A 26,032-nucleotide genomic window follows, 5' to 3' on the forward strand; every position below is an offset into this window, starting at 1 on the left:
AAATACCACCAATTCTTCTCAAATATTTTCAAAAAATTGAAAAGCAAGAATACTATCCAACTCACTTGATGATGATATTAACTTGATACAAAAAAGTGGACAAAGAAACAATAAGAAAACTACACATCAACAGCATTAATAAAAAATTATTATAAACAAATTTGAAAAAAAGGATATATAAGACCTATACATTAAAAATTACAAAACATTGCCAAAATGTAAAATTTAAAATAATGGAGATACATACCACGTTTATGAATTAGAAGATTTAATATTGTTAATGTCTACTCTTCCCAAACTGATCGATTGATTCAAGGCAATGTCAGTCAAAATCTGGCAGTCAAATAAATATTAATAAGATGATTCTAAAATTTATATAGAAATGCAAAAGACCTATCATAGCCAAAATATCTTTGAAAAAGAAGATCAATGGTGGAAGACTGTTATTACCTGATTTTAAGACTAGTAATAATCAAGAGATTATGGTTTCAGTATAAAGACAAACGTGTGGTATAATTTGTAATAAGAACTATATACTTGATTTTCACCCCAGTACTCATTTCTAACTCAGAGCTTCTAAACCCTTAGAATTTCCTAAGTGGTGGGAGAGATAAAGGTGTCTTTTGTTATACTAATGAGGTGATTTTTGAAATGTCTCCAGGTCACCTAAGGATGAGGACTGGTTGCCAAAACAAACCATGTGTGCGGAGGGTTAGAACTTTCAGTTCTACCCTATGACCTCTGGGGAGGGGGAATGGAGGTTGACTCACTTACCATTGGCCAGTGGTGTAATCAGTCATGCTTATGTTATGACGCCTCCATAAAAACCCAAAGGACAGCACTCAGAGAGCTTTTGAGTTGGTGAGATTTGTAGAGTGGTGTGCTACGTGTGGAAGCTCTTTGCTATTTCCACACACAGTGCACTTCAAATCTCTTCTGTCTGAAATTTATCTGTATCCTTTAACTATCCTTTCATAATAAACTATAATCCAATGGGTAAATGAGTTTCCTGAGATGTCTGTGAGCCACTAGCAAATTAATTGAATCTAAGGAAGAGGTTGTCAGAACCTCCAATTTATAGCCAGTTAGAAGCACAGGTAACAGCCTGGGCTTGTGATTTGCTTTAGAAGTGGAGTGCAGTTTTGTGGAACTGAGCCCTTTACCTGTGGAATCTGAGGCTATCTCTAGATAGACAGTGTCAGAATTGAGTTAAATTGGAAGACAACCATCTGGTGTCCTGAGCATTGCTTGGTGGTGTGGGGGGAAACAACCCCCCTCTCCACATACCAAAAATTGGGTCACAGAACATCCTTTAACAAGTATATCAATGGAACTGAATGCATAATCTAGAAATAAACCCACAAATAATAGGGACAACTGATTTTTGACACAGGTTCAATGACAATTCAGTGTTGAAAGGATAGTCTTTGCTGGGACAATCAGATGTTCAAGGTAAAATTAAGACATTAATCTATAACTTGCACTAAAAACTTACTATACCAAAAATTCTCAACATGGATCATAGACCTAATTACAAAATGTTAACTAGAAAACTTTAATAAGAGCCCTGGCCAGAGAGCTCAGTTGGTAGAACATCATCCCGATACACACAGGTTGCTGGTTCAGTCCCCAGTCAGGCCATATACAGAAAAAGAATAATGTTTCTGTCTCTCTCTACCTTCCTCTCCCTTAAAAAATCAATAAAAAAAAATATTATAATATAGCTAAAATTAAAAAAAAAAATTTCTATAAGAATACATTTGTGACCTTGGATTAGGTAAAGAGTTCCTAGACATGAACAAGAACCATGATCTATAGAAGGACAAAAAAAGAGAATGAATTAGACTTCGTCAAAATTAAAGTGATACTCTTTGAAAGACACTGTTAAGGGAATGACTAAGCAAGCTACAGACTGTGAGAGGATATTTGCAAATGATATATCAGAATATATAACAATTCTCAAAGCTCAAAAAATAAGAAAAAAAAAGTGCCCAAATTAAAATGTGGGCAAAATATTGAACACATCTCCAAAGAAGATACATAGATGGAAACTAAAAAAACAAATAAAAAAGGTGCTCAGAATCTTTGATCATTTGAAAAGTTTAAATTCAAACCACAATGAGATATCAGTCACACCTATTAGAATGTCTAAAATTAAAGAGACTCATTGTATCAATTATTGGCAGTACTCTCCTACAACTGCTGATGGGAGCAGAAAATGGAACTGCCACTTTGGAAATAACTTGGCAGTTTCCACAAAAGTTAAACATATATCTACCATATTATGCAATCATTCTACACCTAAGTATTTACCCTTGAGAAATGAGAGTATTTGTCTGCACAAAAGGTTTTCATAACACCTTTATTTGTAAAAACCAAAAACTGAAAAAAACCCAAATGACCATCAATAAATAAATGATATATATTCATAAATGGAATACTACTCAGCAATAAAAAGAATAAACTATTGAAACTAAATAAGCTTTACAACATGAATAAAACTCAAAATAAATGTGCTGAGTTAAAGAAGCCAGATGAAAAGAGTACAAACAGTTGATCGTATTTATAAAAAGTTCTAGAAAATGCAAATTAATCTTCTGTGACAGAAAGCAGTTAATAATTGCCTAGAGAGAGATGGGAGAAAGAACTACAAAGGGATATGAGAAAAATTTTGAGGATAACAAATGTGTTCATTATATTGAGTGTGGCAATAGTTTGGTACATACATTATATGCGTAAGTCAAAACTTGCCAAATTACACTTGAAATATATGTGATTTATAGTAAGTTAATTATATTTCATTAAGGCTGTGTTTTCAAAAATTCTATCCAAGCAATCCTGACACTGTCAGAGTTTGGAACTAAACCATTAGACTAAACCAAAGCCTTCGATACCTGTGCCACTTCAGGCTGTCTATTGTTTTCAAATAGCTTTCAAGAAAATATATTTCAGGAACTTTTGATAAAATGGTTTTTTTTGTTTGTTTTTTTTTTGTATTTTTCTGAAGCTGGAAACAGGGAGAGACAGTCAGACAGACTCCCGCATGCGCCTGACCGGGATCCACCCAGCACGCCCACCAGGGGGCGACGCTCTGCCCACCAGGGGACGATCGCTCTGTTGCGACCAGAACCACTCTAGCGCCTGGGGCAGAGACCAAGGAGCCATCCCCAGCGCCTGGGCCATCTTTGCTCCAATGGAGCCTCGGCTGCGGGAGGGGAAGAGAGAGACAGAGAGGAAGGAGAGGGGCAGGGGTGGAGAAGCAGATGGGCGCTTCTCCTGTGTGCCCTGGCCGGGAATTAAACCCGGGACTTCTGCACGCCAGGCCGACGCTCTACCACTGAGCCAACCGGCCAGGGCCTTGATAAACGGTTTTAATGTTTAAGAACCTCAATAGTAAAAGAGTTCTTCTTTTACCCAACAAAATTCTTGCTACACTTAACCCCATTTGTTTTCTATTCTCACCTGTGAAAATTAAAACAAAACAATTGCTCCATGACCTTATCATGACAATAGTTGCTACTAAGTAAATAACTATGAAATTATTTTTTTTAATTTATTGTGTTTACATAGATTCTAGTGTTGTCCAAATTGCATCCCCCCTCCCCTGTATTCCCCTCAACATATACCCTGCCCCCCTCCCAATAGCTCCCTTCCCCCTTCCCTTCAGGTTTAATTCCCTTCCTCAGTTCACATTGTTCATTGGATTCCTCAAATGAGTGAGGTCATATGATATTTTTCTTTCTCTGCCTGGCTTATTTCACTTAACATAATAGTTTCCAGGTCCATTCATGTTGTTGCAAAAGGTAAGGTTTCCTTCTTTTTCATGTCCTCATAGTATTCCACTGTATATATGTACCCCTGCTTTTTAATCCACTTGTCCACTGACGGAACTTGCGCTGTTTCCAGATCTTCACTACTGTGAACAATGCTGCTATAAACATGGGGGTGCATTTCTTTTTTTGAGTCAGTGATATAGTGTTCTTGAGTATATTCCTAAAAGTGGAATGGCTGGGTCAAAAGGCAGTTCGATTTTCAATTTTTTGAGGAATCTCCATACTGTTTTCCACAGAGGCTGCACCAGTCTGTATTCCCACCAGCAGTGCAGGAGGGTTCCCTTTTCTCCACATCCTCGCCAGCACCTATTGTGTGTTGTTTTGCTAATGAATGCCATTCTGACTGGTGTGAGGTGATATATCATTGTTGTTTTAATTTGCATTTCTCTAATGATTAGTGATGTTGAACATTTTTTCATCTGTCTATTGACCATCTGTATGTCCTCTTTGGAGAAGTGTTTATTCATTTCTTTTGCCCATTTTTTGATTGGATTGTTTGTCTTCCTGGTGTTGAGTTTTACAAGTTCTTTATAAATTTTGGTTATTAACCCCTTATCAGACGTACTGTCAAATATATTCTCCCATTGTGTAGTTTGTCTTTTTATTCTGTTCATATTGCCTTTAGCTGTACAAAAGTTTTTTTGTTTGATATAGTCCCATTTGTTTATCCTGTCTTTTATTTCCCTTGCCCGTAGAGATAAATCAGCAAATATATTGCTGCAAGAAATGTCGGAGAGCTTACTGCCTGTTTTCTTCTAAGATGCTTATGGTTTCATGACTTACTTTTAAGCCTTTTATCCATTTTGAGTAATAACCACAAAATTAAATGATACCTCTAAGTAATGTGAAGAGTTGCCTCTCTTCTCTTGTCTAAACTTTAAAGAAGTATATATTCATCACCTTATGTATTTAAAATGCTTTCCTCTGGACCCTCCAGGTTCCCTTCAGTGTAAAATTAGAATAGTCTGAGAGTTGTGGTTAAAACTGATTAATTGCAGATGGGACCTGAAGATGGCAGTGGAGTAGGCAGATGCACAGACTCCCAGTTCACACCACCGAACTGGATTATAAACTAATTTATGAACAATCAGCATGAAAAACCAAATCTGGACTACAAGAACAGCTCTCAAAAACCAAGGAGCAAAGAAGAAGCCACAAGAAACCTGGTAGGGAGAGCCTGAATCTCCCCTGCTTACAGGAACAGGGTGGGGGGGTGAGGCTGGGCTCTCACTCCAAGAAAAAGAGCAGTAAATACTGCTCACAGCCACTTGCCTGGTGACCAGGGAACGAGGTGTGTTGAAAGGGCTCAGTTGTCTTCCTAAAAGAAAGGAGAGAGAGAGAGAGATGGATGGTGAGGGGGAGAGGAATGCAGGTGATGACCTGAAAAGCTGACTCATTCAGTGCTGGAGGCAGCCATAACTGGGGGAGGGGCTGATCCTTCCACAAAGCAAAATACAAAAGTACTTCCAGGTCACAGAGATACAGACATCTCTCCAGCTCCAATCAGCACAACAAGACACAGCTGAAAACAAGAAGTGGGGAGGAGGGGCAGTAACTCAGGTCTCCATGGAGATCTGAGCTACACCTCCCTCTACTGAAGCTGAGAAAGCAACCTGCCCCCAGAGAGATTAACTGGCAGAAGAGGACTACAGAGCCACTACATTCCTGGATACAGTTTCAAATAAGCCCCCTGCTGAGATCAGCAAACAAGACAATCACCTGTTAAGAAAACAAACAAACCAAGACTTCAAAGCAACCCAAATCTGAAAGTGGATTACAAATAATAGCTGATGCCAACCCAAGAAGACCTAGAAATAACACAATTGAAAACTGGAGGCAGACAACACCAAGCCTAGACTCAACCAGCTCTACAAACAAAACACCTAAATAGATACAATAAGAAGACAGAGAAGTGCAATCCAAATGAAACCACAACAGAAACATCCAAGAAATGAACTGAGTGATATGGAAATAACCAAACTTCTGGATGCGGAGTTCAAAATAATGATTGTAAGGATGCTTAGGGATCTTAGAACAACAATGGATGGTCATTATGAACACCTAAATAAAGAAATAGCAAGTATAAAAAAGGATATTGAAATATTAAAAAAGAATCAGTCGGAGATGACAAATACAATATCAGAAATGAAGACCACAATGGAAGGAATTAAAAACAGGATGGATAGAGCTGAAGATCAAATCAGCAAGTTGGAGGACAACAGGAATGAAGGCATAAAAGCAGAGAAAAAAAAAGAAAAGAGACTCAAAAAGTCTGAGGAAACTCTTAGAGAGCTCTTTGACAACATAAAGAGAAATAACATCTGCATTATAGGGGTCCTGAAGAAGAAGAGAAAGAACAAGGGATAGAGACTTTGTTCAATCATATCATAGCTGAAAACTTCCCTAAATAAATGCAAGAGAAACTCTCACAAGTTCAAGAAGCACAGAGAACTCTATTAAAGAGAAACCCAAAGAAACCTACACCAAGACACATCATAATTAAAATACCAAAGCTAAGTGATAAAGAGAAAATATTAAAAGCTGTTAGAGAAAAAAGGCTATCACCTACAAAGGAGCCCCCATAAGGATGACATCAGAATTCTCAACAGAAACACTTGAGGCCAGAAGGGAATGGCAAGAAATATTCAAAGTAATGCAGAACAAGAACCTACAACCAAGACTATCATTTAAAATTAAAGGAGAAATAAAAAGTTTCCCAGACAAAAAAAAAAAACTCAAGAAATTCATTACAACCAAACCAATGCTGCAGGAAATGTTAAGGGGCATAGTGTAAACAGATCAAAGTGGAAAAAGAATATAGCAAAAGAGAAATACAGCTTTAAAGAATAAAATGGCAATAAACAACTACATATCAATAATAACCTTAAATGTAAATAAATTAAATGATCCAATCAAAATACATAGGGTAGCTGCATGGATAAAAAAACAGGACCCGTACATATGCTGTCTTCAAGAGACACATCTTAAAACAAAAGATGCACATAGGCTGAAGATAAAAGGATGAAGAAAAATATTCCATGCAGAAAATGAAAAAAAAGCTGGGGTAGCAATACTTATTTCAGACAAAATGGACTTTAAAACAAAGAATATCGTAAGAGATAAAGAAGGCCACTACATAATGATAAAGGGAGCAATCCAACAGGAAGATATAACTATTATAAATATCTACGCACCTAATATAAGAACACCTAAATATATAAAGCAGACTTTGATGAATATAAAGAGCGAGATCAACAGTAATACTATAATAGTAGGGGATTTTAATACCCCACTAACATCACTAGATAAATCCTCAAGAAAAAAATTAACAAAGAAACAGCAGACTTAAAGGACACACTAGATCAACTTGATATAATAGATATCTTCAGAACCTTTCAGCCTATACCAGCAGAATATACATTCTTTTCAAGTGCTCATGGTACATTCTCTAGGATAGACCACATGTTAGGGCACAAAAGTGGTCTCAACAAATTTAAGAAGATTGAAATCATATCTAGCACTTTCTCTGATCACAATGGGATAAAACTAGAAAACAACCACAACAGAAAAGCTCAAAAATTCTCAAACACATGGAAATTAAATAGCAGGTTGTTAAATAATGAATGGATTAAGAATGAGATCAAAGAAGAAATAAAAAAATTCCTAGAAACGAATGATAATGAGCATACAGCAACTCAAAATTTATGGGACACAGAGAAAGCAGTACTGAGAGGGAAGTTCATAGCACTACAGGCACACTTTAAGAAGCTAGAAAAAGCGCAAATAAACAACTTAATTGTACATCTAAAAGAACTAGAAAAAGAACAGCAAGTAAAGCCCAAATGTTGTAGAAGGAAGGAAATAATAAAGATCAGAGCAGAAATAAATGACATAGAGACTAAAGAAACTATACAGAGGATCAATGAAACTAGGAGCTGGTTCTTTGAAAAGGTAAACAAGATTGATGAACCTTTAACTAGACTCACCAAGAAAAAAAGAGAGACGACTCAAATAAATAAAATTAGAAATGAGAGTGAAGAAATAACAACTGACACAACAGAAATACAAAATATTGTAAGAAAATACTATGAAGAACTGTATGCCAAAAAACTAGACAACCTAGATGAAATGAACAAATTCCTTAAAACATACAATCTTCCAAAAATCAATCTGGAAGAATCAGAAAACCTAAATAGACCGATTACACCAAATGAGATTGAAACAGTTATCAAAAAACTCCCAACAAAGAAAAGTCCGGGGCCAGATGGCTTCACAAGTGAATTCTACCAAATATTCAAAGAAGAACTAATTCCTATCCTTCTCAAGCTATTTCAAAAAATTCAAGAGGAAGGAAGACTTCCAAACTCCTTTTATGAGGCGAGCATAATTCTGATTCCAAAACCAGGCAAAGACAACACAAAGAAAGAAAATTATATGCCAATATCTCTGATGAATATAGATGCTAAAATCCTCAACAAAATATTAGCAAACTGGATCCAACAATATATGGAAAAAATCATACACCATGATCAGGTGGGATTTATTCTTGGGAGGCAAGGCTAGTACAGTATTCGCAAATCAATCAATGTGATTCATCACATAAACAAAAGGAAGAAGAAAAACCATATGATAATTTCAATAGATGCAGAAAAAGCATTGGATAAAATCCAGCACCCAGTCATGATCAAAACTCTCAACAAAGTGGGAATACAGGGAACATACCTCAACATGATAAAAGCCATCTATGACAAACCCACAGCCAACATCATACTCAATGGGCAAAAATTAAAAGCAATCCCCTTAAGATCAGGAACAAGGCAGGGGTGCCCCCTTTCACCACTCTTATTCAACATAGTCCTGGAAGTCCTAGCCACAGCAATCAGAGAAGAAGAAGAAATAAAAGGCATTCAAGTTGGAAAAGAAGAAGTAAAGCTATCATTATTTGCAGATTATATGATATTGTATATAGAAAACCCTAAAGTCTCAGTCAAAAAACTACTGGATCTGATAAATGAATTCAGCAAAGTGGCAGGATATAAAATACTCAGAAATCAGAGGCATTTTTATGCACCAACAAGGAACAGTCAGAAAGAGAAATTAAGGAACAATCCCCTTCACTATTACAACCAAAAAAATAAAGTACCTAGGAGTACATTTAACCAAGGAGACTAAAGATTTGTACTCAGAAAATTATAAAACATTGATAAAAAAAAATCAAGGAAGATACAAACAAGTGGAAGCATATACCGTGCTTGCTCATGGTTAGGAAGAATAAACATCATTAAAATGTCTATATTACCCAAAGCAATTTATAAATTCAATGCAATACCAATTAAAATACCAATGACATACTTTAAAGATATAGATCACATATTCCAAAAATTTATATGGAACCAAAAGATTATACGAATAGCCTCAGCAATCTTAAAAAAGAAGAATAAAGGGGGAGGTATCACACTTCCTGATATCAAGCTATACTACAAGGCCATTGTACTCAAAACAGCCTGGTACTGGCATAAGAACAGGCACATAGATCAATGGAACAGAACGGAGAACCCAGAAATAAACCCACAGCTCTATGGACAACTGATATTTGACAAAGGAGATAAGGGCATACAATGGAGTAAAGACAGCCTCTTCAACAAATGGTGTTGGGAAAGTTGGATGGCAACCTGCAAAAAAATGAAACTAAACCACCAACTTACACCATTCACAAAAATAAAATCAAAATGGATAAAAGACTTAAATGTAAGGCGTGAAACCATAAGCATCTTAGAAGAAAACATAGGCAGTAAGCTCTCCGACATTTCTCACAGCAATATATTTGCTGATTTATCTCTACGGGCAAGGGAAATAAAAGACAGGATAAACAAATGGAACTATATCAAACTAAAAAGCTTTTGCACAGCCAAAGACAATAAGAACAGAATAAAAAGACAAACTACACAATGGGAGAACATATATGACAGTACGTCTGATAAGAGGTTAATAACCAAAATTTATTAAGAACTTGTAAATCTCAACACCTGAAAGACAAACAATCCAATCAAAAAATGGGCAAAAGAAATGAATAGACACTTCTCCAAAGAGGACATACAGATGGCCAATAGGCATATGAAAAACGCTCAACATCACTAATCATTAGAGAAATGCAAATTAAAACGACAATGAGATATCATCTTACACCAGTCAGAATGGCGCTCATCAACAAAACAACACAGAATAAGTGCTGGCAAGGATGTGGAGAAAAGGGAACCCTCTTACACTGTTGGTGGGAATGCAGACTGGTGCAGCCTCTGTGGAAAACAGTATGGAGATTCCTCAAAAAATTGAAAATCGAACTGCCTTTTGACTCAGCTGTCCCACTTTTAGGAATACACCCCAAGGACACCATAGAACGGTTCCAGAAGGAGAAATGCACCCCCATGTTTATAGCAGCATTGTTCACAATAGCGAAAATCTGGAAACAGCCCATGTCCTTCAGAGGATGAGTGGATTAAAAAGCTTTGGTACATATATATTATGGAATACTACTCAGCCATAAGAAATGATGACATCGGATCATTTACAATAATATGGATGGACCTTGATAACATTATACGGAGTGAAATAAGTAAATCAGAAAAAACTAAGAACTATATGAACCCATACATAGATGGGACATAAAAATGAGACTCAGAGATATGGACAAGAATGTGATGGTAACAGAGGGTGGGGTGGAGGGGTGGGGAGGGGGTGAGGAAGGAGAGGAAGGGGGTAGGGAGAGGGTAGGGGCACAAAGAAAACCAGATAGAAGGTGACAGAAGACAATTTGACTTTTGGTGAGGGGTATGCAGCATAATCAAATGTCAAAATAATCTGGAGATGTTTTCTCGGAACATATGTACCCTGACTTATCAATGTCACTGCATTAAAATTAATAAAAATAAGATAAAAAAACTGATTAATTGCAGGGTAATGACTTCTGCAATTCTTATGCTTACAAATTATGTTCATTTTTCCCCCCTGAGAATAAGGGAGATAAAGTGACAGACTCCCGCATGTGCCTCAACTGGGATCCACCTGGCAACCCCCATCCAGAGACAGTGCTCTACACATCTGGGTCATGCTCACAATCAAGTTATTTTAAGCATCTGAGGTGGAGGCTTCACAGAACCATCCTCTGCACCTGGGGCTGATGTGCTGGAATGAATGGAGCCATGGCTGTGGGAGGAGAAGAAAAAGACAGGGGGGTAGGGATGGAGAAGCAGAGGTCTCTTCTCCTGGACCTAAAATCAAACCCGGGACTTCCACACATTGGGCCAACATTCTACCACTGAGCTAATTGGCCAAAGCAAATCATATTTATTTTTGCATATCCTAAAATTATGTGTCGCTTATCAACAAAAGCACAATTGCTCAGTGATGCATGGATTGGGCTCCACTATTGACTCCCATGTTTCTTTGTCATATTTATGGCCAAGCTACTCCTATCTTGTATCTTTACCTTTGGTACTCCTCATGATCACTACAGCAAGTTATTTTGAACCTGCTCCTATCGCTCTTCATAGAGTACAGAAAGGTTTATTTTCATGGTTTAAGATCATTTTTAACTATAATAATCTTCCAAAGTACTTGTATCAGGGTTTTCTTTGGCCAACACATGAGTTAATTTTCAATTATTTTTTTATTTAGTGAGAGGAGAGGAGGCAGACAGACAGACTCCCACATGCACTCAACTGGGATCTACCTGGCAAGCCCTCTACAGGGCGATGCTCTGCCCATCTGAGCCACTGCTCTGTTGCTCAGCAACTAATCTATTCTAGCCTCTGAGGCAAGGCCATCTTCAGTGCCTGGGGCTAACTTGCTCAAACTGTTTGAGCCATGGCTGCAGGAAGGGGAGAAGGGAGAGAGGTAAAGAAGTAGATGGTTGCTTCTCCTGTGTGCCCTGACTGGGGTAAAGAAGCAGATGGACGCTACTACTGTGTGCCCTGACTGGGAATCAAATCTAGGACTTCCACATGCTGGGCTGATGCTCTACCACTGAGCCAACTGGCCAGGGCTTCAATTATTTAGCTGTAGGAATATGCTATGAAGAGTTGCAGAGTTAAGGTAAACAATCAGAGACAGCGAGGCACCCTAGGGCAAAAGCCCTGAGTGGACACAAGTCCAGGGGCCTCTCTGACCCATACTGGAAATAGTGCATGCTGGAAACAGCAAAACAGCAGGATAAGATTCAGCAACACAGAAATGTTTAGGCTCTCAGAACAGAGATTAGAAGTCAGCATGTTCCTTGTCCTTTTACTTCACCCCCTGAAAACTTCTGCTGTCTTCTTCCTTGAGTTTTTTGCACTGGCTAATAAATATCTGAGTAAGGCTGGGGATGAGGCTTCAGTCCTCTGGTCTGCTAACGAGGCTGTTGCCTCCCCTTGGCCCCTTGGAGCATTTCATCTGGTCTCTGAGTAGTTCATTGTTGTTGTGACATTTACCTATGACACAGACAGAAGTTCAGAATAACTTCAATAGTAGGATATGCATTTATACAACAAGATTCATTGTTGACACTGAGCCTTTAGTAATCATTTTCAGTTGTGACTTGTCAGAAAACTGGGCTCCTTCCTACAGGAATATGGTCTGGAATAGACCACATCCTTTGAGTTAGTGTTAAAATGTCATGTGTGACTGAATCAAAATCCTTTCTGAAGTTCAGATAAATTATATATCCTGCTTCCTAAATGTCTGTATAAACTGTCAATCTTTTGAAGAAGGAAATTAAATCAAGCTGGTACAATTTGCTCTTTGCAAAGCCAAGATAGTGACCACTCAGTGCTCATGCTCTCCTATGTGGTGACTAATTGATTATTCAATGATTTCATCTATCACAGACTCTTTAAAAGTATCAAAATTAAACTGACTGGCTTAGAGCAGGTGTAATTGGCTCCCCCTTTTTAAAAGCTGGGCACTAAAACTGCTTTGGCTTCATCAACAAGCCTTTTTACTATTTTTTAAATCATACATTCAAATACTCAGTTTCCTACTTTAGACCACAAGACCTCAAGGGAAGAAACTTCATCTTGTTTATCTTCTATTACCTTACAGAATTGAATACTATGCTTTATGTATAGCAAACCTAAGTATTTTTTTACTTGAATTTTAATTCTCAAAATTATTATTGCTCTCCATAGGTACCCCACAGTGCACCATAGCAGGTTAATTTTAATTTAATGTCTCTCATTTTTGTTCAGCATTCTACTCAACAATTTAGAGAGCATTTACTATAATTCATAAATCATCAGTGAAACAGTGTTTCTATAGGTAGGACTTGTCTATAAATTACAGACTTTTGTTTGGGAATTAAATGATTTCAGTGTGGGCCAACATTATTCATACAAGGTGAATACAAGGGAATATCTCACATCCTCCGGTACATTTCCACAGCACACAAATGAAAACATACTTTCATCTCACCCTGTGGGTTATAGATTAAGGAGCCACATCACCCAACCCATAATCTCATCGGATGAGATTATATCCTATAAATGTTCAAGTAAGATGTAAACTAAAGTCACTGAGGAACTTTTAAGCAATTATCTGAGGTCAATTTAAGGAAATATTTTATGAACTATCAATAAAAATACTAATAGCTCTTTTTATCGATAACTTATGAGACAACCATGTTGCTAAATTCTTCATCACCATTAGCTCTTTTAGTCCTCAAGACAACCCTATGATGTAAGGCAATATAATTATTTCCACTTTACGGATAAGGCAATTGGGGCTCAAAGTGATTAAATAATAGATAAGAAAGCTGGCTAATTAGCAGAGCAGGGATTTAAAGCCATGTCTGTCTTACTGCAGAGCCTAAACTCTTATTCAGCATTTATTTCATCAGTCACTCAGAGGGCCTACTATGTGCCAAGCAAGACTCTAAGTACTGAGAAAGATGAATTAGCTATAGTCCTAGCCCTCAAGGAACTTCCACTTGCAAAGGTTTTGCTGTCATTGTGCCTCTCTCTATGAAGAATCATCCTCAGGAGTTATGTCTGGGATTATATAAAAACAAATGCACTAGAGATTCCTGCCCAACTCTGGGGAGGCCCTCTAAAAATTTCTCCAAGCACAGATATTTCTTTAGGGATGGTCAATTTCAGTTATCCTCTATTTATTTTCATATTCTCACTTGCCTTCACCTCTCACTTAATCCAAAATATCCTTCTTTTTCATATGCATATGTGAGTTCTAATAAACAATGCTGTTGTATAGTTTGAGGAATTGTTGCTAAGAGATCTGAAATTCTGAATTTAAAAAACACAGAAATCTTTAGGACTTCTGGCAGTGAGTTTACTCAAAGATAAGAACAAGGCATTAAGAAAGTGTTAAAAATGTATAATAGACCAACTTTCTTTTTGCCACAAAATTTTCCTTTTCCTACTATTCTCTTAGAGCCAATGTTGATTAGGTGAAGGGAAAAGTTTATTTTCCTTTTCCTTATTTCTCTTTGGAATATTCTATTCCCACTGACACTTACTTGATGGTGTAGTTGATTCCAGACATCCTCAGGCCACCAGCACCTACCTACTCAGGACACTAGCACCTACCACTAGCAGCAGCTAGCCCATTCAGAAAGACAGAAATTTGATAGACAAGAATTTGAATAAGGACAACAGTCTGTGTTTTTATTTTTAATTTTTACTGTAACATAAAAATTTCTAAAGCTTAATCCTGTGACTAATAATTTTTTTCCTATTAATTTCCAAACTGAAAACCAGGGCTAAATTTTGTTTTTCAGAAATAGGTCTCTTTGTGGTCTGGGTTTATCCTTCTTGAATGTATCCCTTAATAAAAACATTGGTGAGGCCTTGAAAATTGTTTGAGTCAACTTCAGTTCAGAAACTGTGAGAATCAGAGATAACTAAATGTAGTTGAGGCAGAAATGAGACCATTCCAGAGCAGAAATGTTACTTGAAGAACAGTTCACCTTAATGTGAAAAGACACAGGGGCAAAAGGGTGCAGCATTTCAGTCTTTGAGGTAGCAGACCTGACCAGATAAGACAGGATTTATTTCAGAACTCCAGAAAATACAAGAATTTAGCTTGTGGGGTAGGGTGAGGATGGGAGGGTCTGATCTGAGGGAGGAGAGAAGGTTTCATTGGGCTCTCATGACCAGAAATGTAGGGACTTAAATTGTTGGCCCAAGGGACCCAATGTAGGTTTTTGCAAAGAAGAGCAGAAGGAAAACTGTGGGCTTTGAAATCAGACAGAACTAGGTACAAATTCAAGGTCTACTACTATTGGGAGACTTGGGTTTTGTTGACTATAAAATGAGGTTAATGAGACTTCACAGAATTACGTTAAATAATGTATGAAAGTGCCTAATGGAATGTCCTCAGTAAGGGCTAGTTTTGCTTTTTTTTTTTCCTTTCCAGAGAGTGTCAGGAAGAAAATGAGATGTCAGATTTATCTGGCAGCAGTGGGAAAACTGAGGGCAGTGATTGACGTAAAAGAAAAACCAAGCAAGGAGACTGGAGCAGAAATGCAGGTTAAGGTGATGGAAATGTGGTGATGAGAACTGCAAGAACCAAATCCAAAGGACCTCAAAAGGAAAAAAAAAATAGCAAACTTCATAAAAAACTAGATAAAGAAGATAAGACATTCAAGTCAAGATAATTCCAAGATTTCTAGCTTAGGTACTGGAAGCATGGAAATCAAAATAGACTTGAACATCAGGCTGAGCAAAAGCCAGAGACACAAAGAGTTAATACCCAACGTTCAATGTCATTTCTCTAAAAGTCTAGGAAAGACAAACATAGGGACCTGAGAAAAGTCATGGGTTGTACTCTGGGAAAGAGCACAGAGTTACCTTTCTTGGATGACAGAAATGACCTATAGCTCAATTGAGGTGATGATTCTATTGGTATGCATATCAGTGATTTTCAAATGGTATGCTGCAAGAGTTTTTAAAATATGCAGTAGCTGACTATTTAGTCAGGGACACAGACCTCTTTTCCTTTAGAATGTAAAATTTAAAAAATGGCAACAGCCACTGTGTTGCAACAATAGCCATCTGATGTGAATGCATTAAAATGATCTGTTTTTTTGTCAGATTGGCAAAAATATATTTTTTGGTGTGTTGCAGAATTGTAGTAATCAGTTTATGTGTACCATGAAATGAAAAGGTTGAAACACACATACACATACATAGCTACACTTACATATATGTATACACTTATTTATACACATATATACTTAGAAATACATATATATTTAGATATGTACTTACATATGGTATGTATACACAGTTGTCCAAACTCACCAAATATAGACTTACAAAGTGTACATTTTTTAAAAGTACAATAGAGTTTTAAAGGTTGATTTTTTTAAAGGACCCTATACTGGAGAAGCATAAAATTGACCTGATTTCTTATTAGAAAAACCCTAATATCTTGAATTTGTTTAAGCAATACAATATTAAAGTGAAAAACTGCATTAAGCAATTAAGTATGTAAATCATTTCTTAGTGTCTGTTTCATTTCTTTTCCATGAGGGGCACTGACAGCAAGATCTGTATGTCTTTTTCATGGACTACTGTATGTGGTATCTCCCACATATGTTTCACATATAATAGGTATTCAATAAACACTGGTTGACTGAATGTTCAGTCCACTCTAATCAATAATTAAGTTCCTTTTATATACAAAGCATAGTATTAAGCAATGAAGGAAATATTAAAACAGGTCAGACATGAAGAGCTAACAGTACAATAGGACCAATACACAAATAATGATTATATAAGTATTACATGTGTTTTAGCTTTGGGGGAAAAATCTAAAAAGGAGAACTATTTTCTATTAAATACTACTTTGGCAATCAGTGTATACTTCAGCAACCATAGATAAAAGAAAGAAAATAGTACATAAATTAAGGCTTCTTTTGAAAGGCTTGGAATTCCAGAAATTGGGTGTTACTTTTTAGCTATTTGCCTAGATCAGGAAAGACTACAGGAGTGCTTGCACAGCTGTTTTCTTTGGTGTTCACAGAGATACAAATTCTGCCATGTATTTCAACTCCAGCCACCTCTGCACATTACTTTCACATACTTCATCCACTATCTCCTGCAGTATTTTAGATCAGTCATTTGGTCTTTTAAAACTAAGAACATAAAAAAAAGTAGTTTTCAAGAAAGGAAAAAAAAAATCATTGCCTGATTATGATTCTACAGCAGCAAAATTTAAGACCAAAGAAGAACATGTTACCACTGAACTTGTTTATAGAACTACTTGCAGTGAGTATGCCTCTAAAATACAATGGGCAGGTAACCACTTACCTTTATAATACAATGGTTGCATAGTTGACAGAAGGAAAGAATGAGACAGCATATGAGGCACAACTGAGAGCACTTAGTGATGTAGAACTATGAGTCAGTGTCCTTTCATTTAATTACTATTTGGAGATACAGATGATCATTTCCACAACGTTAATATTTTATGGCATTGCATGGTTTGTGAAGTACACCTTTTTTATATCCTTCTCTGAGAGAAAGAATGAATATGCCATTGTGAACACTGTCAAATTTTTAAAAATATATGTTCAGTTGATTTTAATATCAAAATAGGTTTCTACATTGTGTCAGAAAGGTTCAGGCTAGGCATTAGGATATAATGCTATGCTGTCGTTTGTTACCTATAAAGAGTAGAATGATTCCAACCCTAGCTGGTTAGCTTAGTTTGTTAGAGCATTGTCCTGAAATACCAAGGTTGCGGGTTCCATCCCTGGTCAAGGCACATACAGGAAGCAAACAATAAGTGTATAACTAAGTGGAACAACAAATTAATGCTTCTCTCTTCTCCCCCTTTCTCTCTCTGTCTCTAAAATCAATCAATTAAAAAAACAAAAAGAGTAGAATGATTCCAAAATGCAAGAGAAGTCAGAATAAGGGAAGTAAGATATGGCAAAAGAAATAATCTTGAAAAAATTTCCCACATAAATAAAATGTTCTAGAAACATTTAGATTTTAAACAGCTACCAGCTATAAAGGTCACATTGCTCTTCATATAAAATAATTTTGTCTTTTAAAATAGTTCCATGTTAGACCTTAGCCTTTGGAATGCTATAAAAATTTAATGGCTCAAATAGTCTCCAAAGTTATCCAATGCAATAATTTATTAAAATAACATTAAGGTATTTTTTTCTTAATCTAGCTGGATGAAATATTAGATTTTTTCAGTATACATATTTAATGGTCAGGTCAGATTACCTATTAAGGTAGAGCAATAGAACATTACAAACTCGACTTACATTCAGAGAAAATAGATTTAATTCTTAGCTCTGAGACTCATTGGCTACGTGATTTTCACCAATTTGCTTAGCTAAATCTAGGTCTCGGTGTTCCTATTAATAAAACAAGAATTTTAACAGATTTGTCACAAATCGTAGGACATGATAAAGTGCTACATACATGTAAGGCCTCATTATGATCATCAGTTAGGTACATTGATCTCTTTATCATTATATTCACACAAAGAGACAAATACTGACTGCCTAGCTTCTGACATTTGTGTAGTCAACCACAACCACAGCAAGAAGGATGGCATTTATCTTGTGTAATAATACAGAGTGCTCTGTTGTAAAGTAAGGTCACTAAAATGAGTAATAATCCCACCAGCGTCTAAGGTATAACCAGCAGGGTCCAGGTCAACAGGCAAGCAGCCGATAATTTGCCCAACAACACTGAATTTCATCAGCCCACAGCCGCTATCTACTGATTATACAATCAATACACCTCAGATGAGAAGAGCTAACAACTGACCGGGGCAGATCAATGCTAGCAAATAAGCGCTTCATGACAAAAAGTTTGATAATTACCATTCTGAAGCTGTGTAAATGTTGTTTCTATTGTAACAACATTCATGATGATACTGCTATGATTGCACTGTTATTATAGGTTTAATGTTAGGCAATCAAACTACAGTGGTCTAGATATCAACAAACAGCATCAAAAGAAAACATCAAATTGTCCCTATTCTTTTGACACTGTAGCTGAGAAATTTTTCTATGTTAGTGGCCCTAAATAAACAATAATAAGTGACAATTTACTGAAAAACACTATTTTCACATCTTACAAAAGTCATGCAATATAGATTGATACAAGTATGATTATTTCTAGAACCACTTGAACCGGGGATTAAAACAAATTCAGCACTGTGACCGTGGTTTTCTTTCTTTCCCTTTTTTACCTACATTATTTAAAGAGGATTTATGTAAATTTCCCCTGTACTCATAATTTTTCAAGCATTAGTGCCGTCATAAGTATAGAGCACCTTGGCTTGATTTAATTATTATCGTTTCTAATACAGCACACTTTATTTTATTTTATTTTTGAGCCCTGATTGCTAGTTCATTCTCAATCATTAACATTTAGAAGAACTAGTCATTACTTGTTTTCAATAGCTGCTTAGGCCCCTGTATGCACTTAGAGTCTTAAAACACAGAAAGGGAAAACAGAGATTTCCAGAGTAGAACCAATCATGACTCCTAGAGTTGGGTTCAGGAAGCCCTGGGTGTGTGGGCACTGAAGCACACAAATTCTTAACTTTTTCATTTGCTTTTAAAAACCACAAGGAATTGGGTCTAAAAAAATAAAGCTAGGACACTTCATTTCTGTAAGATGCTTGCTCATAAAGAAAAGTGGGAACCGATTCCAAAATGAAAGGCTTTTCAAAAAGAATGGCAGTCACTCTAGGCCATAATAATAATTTCTCCGAGGGTATGTCTGACTTTTGATTTGTGTGACACACATTTTTAATTGTCGCTTTCATAAAGACATCCCCCAGCTGCACCCAGACAACAACAAAGTTACCTGTCGAAAACTTGGTCTCCACATCTCTGAGTGGCCAAATCTCTCACTGTCTGGGGTAAATCAGTCACCTTTCAGTGTAGATAAGAGATATGGGGGGTAGCGGGGAGCAATGCTAAAGAGTTTGTCAATAGCTCAGGAGAGAAAGGACAAACCAAAAACCTTTTGTGGGCAGCAGTGCGAGCAAGATTTTCAGCATGCTCAGGGGTTGCTGTTAAATGTCTTTTTCAGCGGCATTCTCTTTCTTTCCATGCAGCTTCTCCCTCGCAATAGAGTCAAAGAATGTGATGTATATTAAAATGCTTTGCCTCTCAGATGGGGTTCATTTTTATTCAGGGACAATTTTGCTGACTGACAGGTAAGCGTTTGGCGCTGAAATTGGACCTGTACAAGAGCTTTGCATTTCATTTGCTCCATTACACCAGTGCATGAATTACTGGGCTTCCGCATTGGCATCTTTCCATTACTTTCAAATATCTGACATGAGCAAAATGACTCATCTGACATTTCATGTAACAAATTTGTTCCAAAAAGAATAGAACATTATTGTATTATTTTATATACGTGGGTACCACAACCTTCCACCCTAATCTGACCAGAAATTGTAAGTGTATAAATAGTAGCTGATATCAGTTTAAGAAAACACGCAGCCAGTGACAGCTGTAAAGTATCGCAGCAAGAAGTACTGTCTGGTACTTCATATTACCCACTGTCATTTCAACCTACCTCCTGATATGTTAGCAAACTTTAGCCAAAGATGGAGCTTTGCATTTTGTTTTCATTTCCACCGCTGAATAAAGTTTGAGACACGATTTATTCCAATGCACCAATCGGTTACATACTTTAATATGCGTTCATTTTTTCAGGGTGTGGCAGGACTGTCCCTGGCAGCTGCTGTTATGCTGCCTGGAGTGTTGCCAGGGAGATGGGCAGGGCCTGTGGAGGGGGCTTCCTACTCTGAGTTGAACTTACTTCTCAACGAGAATTGCTGTAGCCCCCAGGAGATCGTAGTTTTCCGTGGACAAACCTAGCAGAAAGATGCAGCCTCTATACCTCACTGGCTGCTGACCTACTGACCTGATGACAGCATCTCCATGCACCTTCCCACTGTAGGTCCGACAGCCCAGGGTCAGTGGCCTCTCACAGACCACCAGCATCCCATGTGTCAGCAGTGGGATGGCTGCCAACAACAAACTTAGGCTCTCGAGCAACCAGAGCACCATTGTCATCATCTAGGTAGAGGTGGTGAATACCTTGTATGAGGACATCCCATGTGTACAGGTGCCTGCGGCTGACACACCCATCTCACAGCTCTGTGACCTCTCTGACCCCATCGCTGACCACATCCTTGTGCGGAGATGAAGCAGGGCCACATGCTGCTCCACCTACCTCATGAAGTACCAGCCTGGCCCTGCTAGATGCTCATACGTGGTCCAAGTCATGCTAGCCCACCATCCCACCCAATGATGAGCTTTGGGAAGGAACTCATCCACTATGAGTTCCAGCTATCTGTCAAGAACACCCTGCATATGGTCAGCTCCCCTAAGAGAATGATCCCTGACATCTCCCAGAAGGAGGTCCCTCTGATGATTTAATTGTGAGCCATGACACCAGCCCTTGCACCAGGGTCAGAGATGTAGATTTGCCACTGATTCTACACCATGATGGGAACTTAAACACTCTACTTTTGTGATACAGAAAAACAACAACAGATGAAGCCTTTCATCAGAGCAAGTAAAAAGGAGGAGTACTGTAGCTTTAAATCTTATAACCCATATCTTTAAAGATTAAATTCACTAAATGTAATATGTGTGTCTGTGTGTTCATTTTTCTTATAGAAACATATTCCTTAAAACAGTACAGGTACCAGAACTTGACCAGGTGGTGGCGCATTGCCCTGGGACATTGAGGACCCAGGTTCAAAACCCCGAGGCCACCAACTTGAGCATGGGCTCATCCAGCTTTAGTATGGGGTCACCAACTTGAGTGTGGGATCATAGATATGAACCTATAATCACTGCCTTGAGCCCAAAGGTCACTGGCTTGAGCTCAAGGTCGCTGGCTTGAGCAAGGGGTCACTCACTCTGCTATGTGCCCCTCCCCATCAAGGCACATATGAGAAAGCAGTCAATGAAAAACTAAGGTGCCAAAACTATGAGTTGATGCTTCTCATCTCTCTCTCTTCCTATCTGTCTGTCTGTCTGTCTCTCCCTCGCAAAAACAAAACAAAACAAAAAAAGTACAGGCACCAGAGTCAAGGAGTTATGAGGCCTGTATCAAATAGTCATTCTGTTGGCTAACTAGTACAGAATTGTGTGGTCTTCAAATCCTTCTCTCACTTTCCCTTTGAATTTTTTCTTTTTTTAAATAACAATTATACAGACCATAACTCACAACCTTAAAATACCTTTTCATTCCAAACCTAACATCACACCCAATTACCCAGTTTGCCTTGTAGAACTAGGAAGGTGTTTCAAGTCTTTGCTAAAGGCCGGTGTTGTTATTCTAGAGAGACTTGCTCCAGGTAGAAGATTAGGAAAGAAAAGATCCTCAGCTTTATGACTCAGCCAGGAGTTTTTTTCCACCTCTTCACTTAAAAATACCTCAGTGACACATTACAACATTTCATGAAGTAGCAGCATAATTATGTGACAGCAAGATTTAAAATATCATGTTCACTGTTAGTATGAATACATCAAATTAATACAGTATTATTTCCAAATGAAATTATTAGCCTGATTATTATGTAATGGTATTTTCTTTAATAAATGATCTCATTATAAATGTTAAGTACTTTATATTATTGTATATCATTCTTAACAATGTAATTTACTTTCAAGCATTATTCATATGCTGAATTTATATAAAGCTATTATAAAAACTGAGGCATTCAAAAAGTTTCATTACTTTTGTCACTACAACTCATCTGTACTATAAAAGCATCTGGGAGTTCATGGCATTTTCCTGGTTACAACCAATATCAAAGCGATTTGCCAACCTGGCTTGTGTTGGCACAGTGGATAAAGTATTGACCTGGAATGCTGAGGTCAACGGTTCGAAACCCTGGACTTGCCTGGTCAAGGCACATACTGGAGTTGATACTTCCTGCTCTTCCCCTCTTCTTTCTTTCTCTCTCTCTCTTTCCCCCTCCCTCCTCTCAAAAAAAAAAAAAAAAAAAAAAAAGTGGTTTGCCTACTCCAAGGAATCGTTTCACAAGAATGCTTACAGAAAATATTTCATATTTGAATACACATACCTTTGAAGAAATGGTATTAATACATGGTCCAAGAAAGTAAATCTTTCTGAAATAAACTCCTTGAATACAGGTCCAGCAATGAACACCAGCATTCTTTCCACCAAATCTGAATAAATGAATGTTCTCTGCACTATTTTTGTCTGGTTGTGATGACTATTGAAGATGTGAAGATATTTAAGTGTCAATAATTATCTTTTGAGTTGCATTTTTAAAATTGTGCAACTGAGGCTAGTTCTAAACAAATCATAAGCATTCTCTAGCTTCAGCGTGACACTTACTATTATTCTTGACTCCTTCACTCACTAATCCTAATATTCTATTCCTCAGATCTGGGTAATCTCCCCAACCAAAATCTCCTCACCTGCTCCTATGGCTGGTAAACACAGTACAAGTCACAAAATCACATTAACTTTGATCAGTGATCACATCATGCTGGACCCTCATGAAATCTATTATCAAATTACTCTATAAGTCAATTCAACCTCAATCAAAATCACAATTTGTACTGACGTTTTCTTATTATTTATTTTCATTTTTTCTTGACCCTCGGGCATTTGGGGTCTTTATCCTGGAAAAACTGTCCCTTCCAGGGCTAGCTAATTCCCAGAGAAAGCAAAGTGTGTCTTTGATATACAAACCAACCAATCCAGAGCCCACATCCTTAACCATCTCTTTTATCAAAATCTCACACACCAAGTTAATATTCTCCCTCCCCCAGAGCCAGGTACTGGACAGCTAGGGACCTCACCTATAGAGCCTAGAGCACCCCCTTCAATAGAACACTTACTATTATTATTATAATTATTATCATTAAAATTATTCAAATTTTCTAATACTAAGTATACTGAACATACCTACCCTGCCTCACCCATTCATTTCCATGAAAACCCCAATAAAGGCTCTGAGCCATACTCTCCATTTGACTCCAGTCTGATCCTGGTGCTTTCCCATATGCCTCTGCGTGGCATGCTCTGCCTCCTATTTCTAGAAATCTGTGAGTATAAGTTTCTTCCTTCATGATAATCATTTCCATATTTGTGTCTCTTACCCTCATGGGGCCATCAGACATGACCCCATGGTCACTGGCTTGAGCCCAAAAGTTGCTGGCTTGAAGCCCAATGTCGCTGACTTGTGCCCAAGGTCGCTAGCTTGAGCAAGGGATCACATGATTAAAACAGATCCTATGTACATTGTAAGAGAGGAAGGAAGGAAGAACAAAAGGAAGAAAGAAAGGAGGGAGGAAGGGAGGGAGGGATGGAGGAAGGAAAGAAAGAAGAAAGGAAGGAGAGAGGGAGAGAAGAAGGAAAGAAGGAAGGAAGGAAGGAGAGAGGGAGGGAGGGAGGAAAGAAACAAGAGAAAAACAAAATAAGTATTGGTGAGGCCTGACCAGGCAGTGGCACAGTGGATAGAGCGTTGGACTGGGATGCCGAGGACCCAAGTTTGAGACCCCGAGGTCACCAGCTTGAGCGCAGGCTCATTTGGTTTGAGCAAAGCTCACCAGCTTGGACCCAAGGTCACTGGCTCGAGCAAGGGGTTACTCGGTCTGCTGAAGGCCCACAGTCAAGGCACATATGAGAAAGCAATCAATGAACAACAAAGGTGTCACAATGCGCAACGAAAAACTAATGATTGATGCTTCTCATCTCTCCATTCCTGTCTGTCTGTCCCTGTCTATCCCTTTCTCTGACTCTCTCTCTGTCTCTGTTTAAAAAAAAAGTATCAATAAGGATGTGGAGAAACTGGAACCTATGTGCATTGCCAGTGGGGATGTAGTAAAATGGTACAACTCCTGTGAAAAACAGAATTAGCATATGATGCAGCAATTCTACTTCTAGGTATATACCTAAAAAAAATGAAAGCATAGATTCAAACAGATATTTGTACACCCATGTTCAAAATAGCATTATTCACAATAGCCAAAAGGAGGAAATAATCCAAATGTTCATCAACAGATTAACAATATATGGTTTATAGATATTGTACAATGCAATATAGCACTCCTCCCTTATCCATGGGAATATGTTCCAAGACCCCAAATGAACGTCTGAAACCACAGATGGTACCAAACCCTGTATAGACTATGTTTCTTTCTATATCTGTATATACATACTTATGCTAAAGATTAATTTATAAATTAAACACATTAAAAGATTAACATCAATAACTAATAATAAAATAGAACAATTAAAACATATATTGTAGCCTGACCAGGTGGTGGCACAGTGGATAGAGCGCTGGACTGGGACACAGAGGACCCAGGTTCAAAACCCTGACGTCACCACCTTGAATGTGGGCTCATCCGGCTTGATTGCAACTCACCAGATTGAGCATGGGGTTGCTGGTTTGAGTATTGAATCAGACATGACCCCATGGCCACTGGCTTGAGCCCTAAAGTTGCTGGCTTGAAGCCCAAGGTCGCTGGCTTGTGCCCAAGACCGCTGGCTTGAGCAAGGGATCACACTCTGCTGTAGCCCCCTGGTCAAGGCACATATGAGAAAGCAAATAATGAACAACTAAGGTGCCGCAACAAAGATTTGATGCTTCTCATCTCTCCCTTTCTATCTGCCTCTCCTTATCTGTCCCTCTCTCTGTCTCTGTCACACACAAAAAAAACATATACTGTAATAAAAATTATGGGAATATGGCTTCTCTCCCAAAATATCTTATTGTGCTGTACTTACACTTCTACTTGTGATGATGTGAGATGACACCATGCCTACGTGATGAGATGAAGTGAGGTGAATGAGGTAGGCGTTATGACATAGCGCTATGCTACTATAAGAGTTACTTAAGACAAGCACTGGGATCCTGCTACAGTCTATCTGACAACTACAACCACGAAGGTTCTGAAGTGTCTAAAGGGCAGGTAATCTATATATGTAGCATAAATATGCTGAACAAAAGTATGATTCATATCTGGGGCCAGATGGAGCAAGATAGTATGAGATTTCATCATGCTACTCAGAATGGCCACAATTTAAAACTTACAAATTGTTTAGATTTGGAATTTTCCATTTAATATTTTTTAATTTTAGTTGACCACAAGCAACTGACATCCCAGAAAGGGAAACTGGATAAGGAGGGACTGCTGTAATATTCAGCCTTAAAAG

At 37.8% G+C, this 26,032-nt stretch overlaps 1 protein-coding gene and 1 pseudogene across 1 annotated transcript in view; one reads left to right on the forward strand and one right to left on the reverse strand.

Moving 5' to 3' along the window:
• The window catches only part of CAMKMT (calmodulin-lysine N-methyltransferase), a 373,939-nt gene that overhangs the window by 151,515 nt on the left and 196,392 nt on the right, over nt 1-26,032 (reverse strand). The window lies entirely within an intron of this gene.
• On the forward strand, nt 20,747-21,261 carry LOC136397931 (dual specificity protein phosphatase 18-like; annotated as a pseudogene).

This window comes from Saccopteryx leptura, chromosome 3 (genome assembly GCF_036850995.1).
Source record: "Saccopteryx leptura isolate mSacLep1 chromosome 3, mSacLep1_pri_phased_curated, whole genome shotgun sequence".
NCBI lineage: Eukaryota > Metazoa > Chordata > Mammalia > Chiroptera > Emballonuridae > Saccopteryx > Saccopteryx leptura.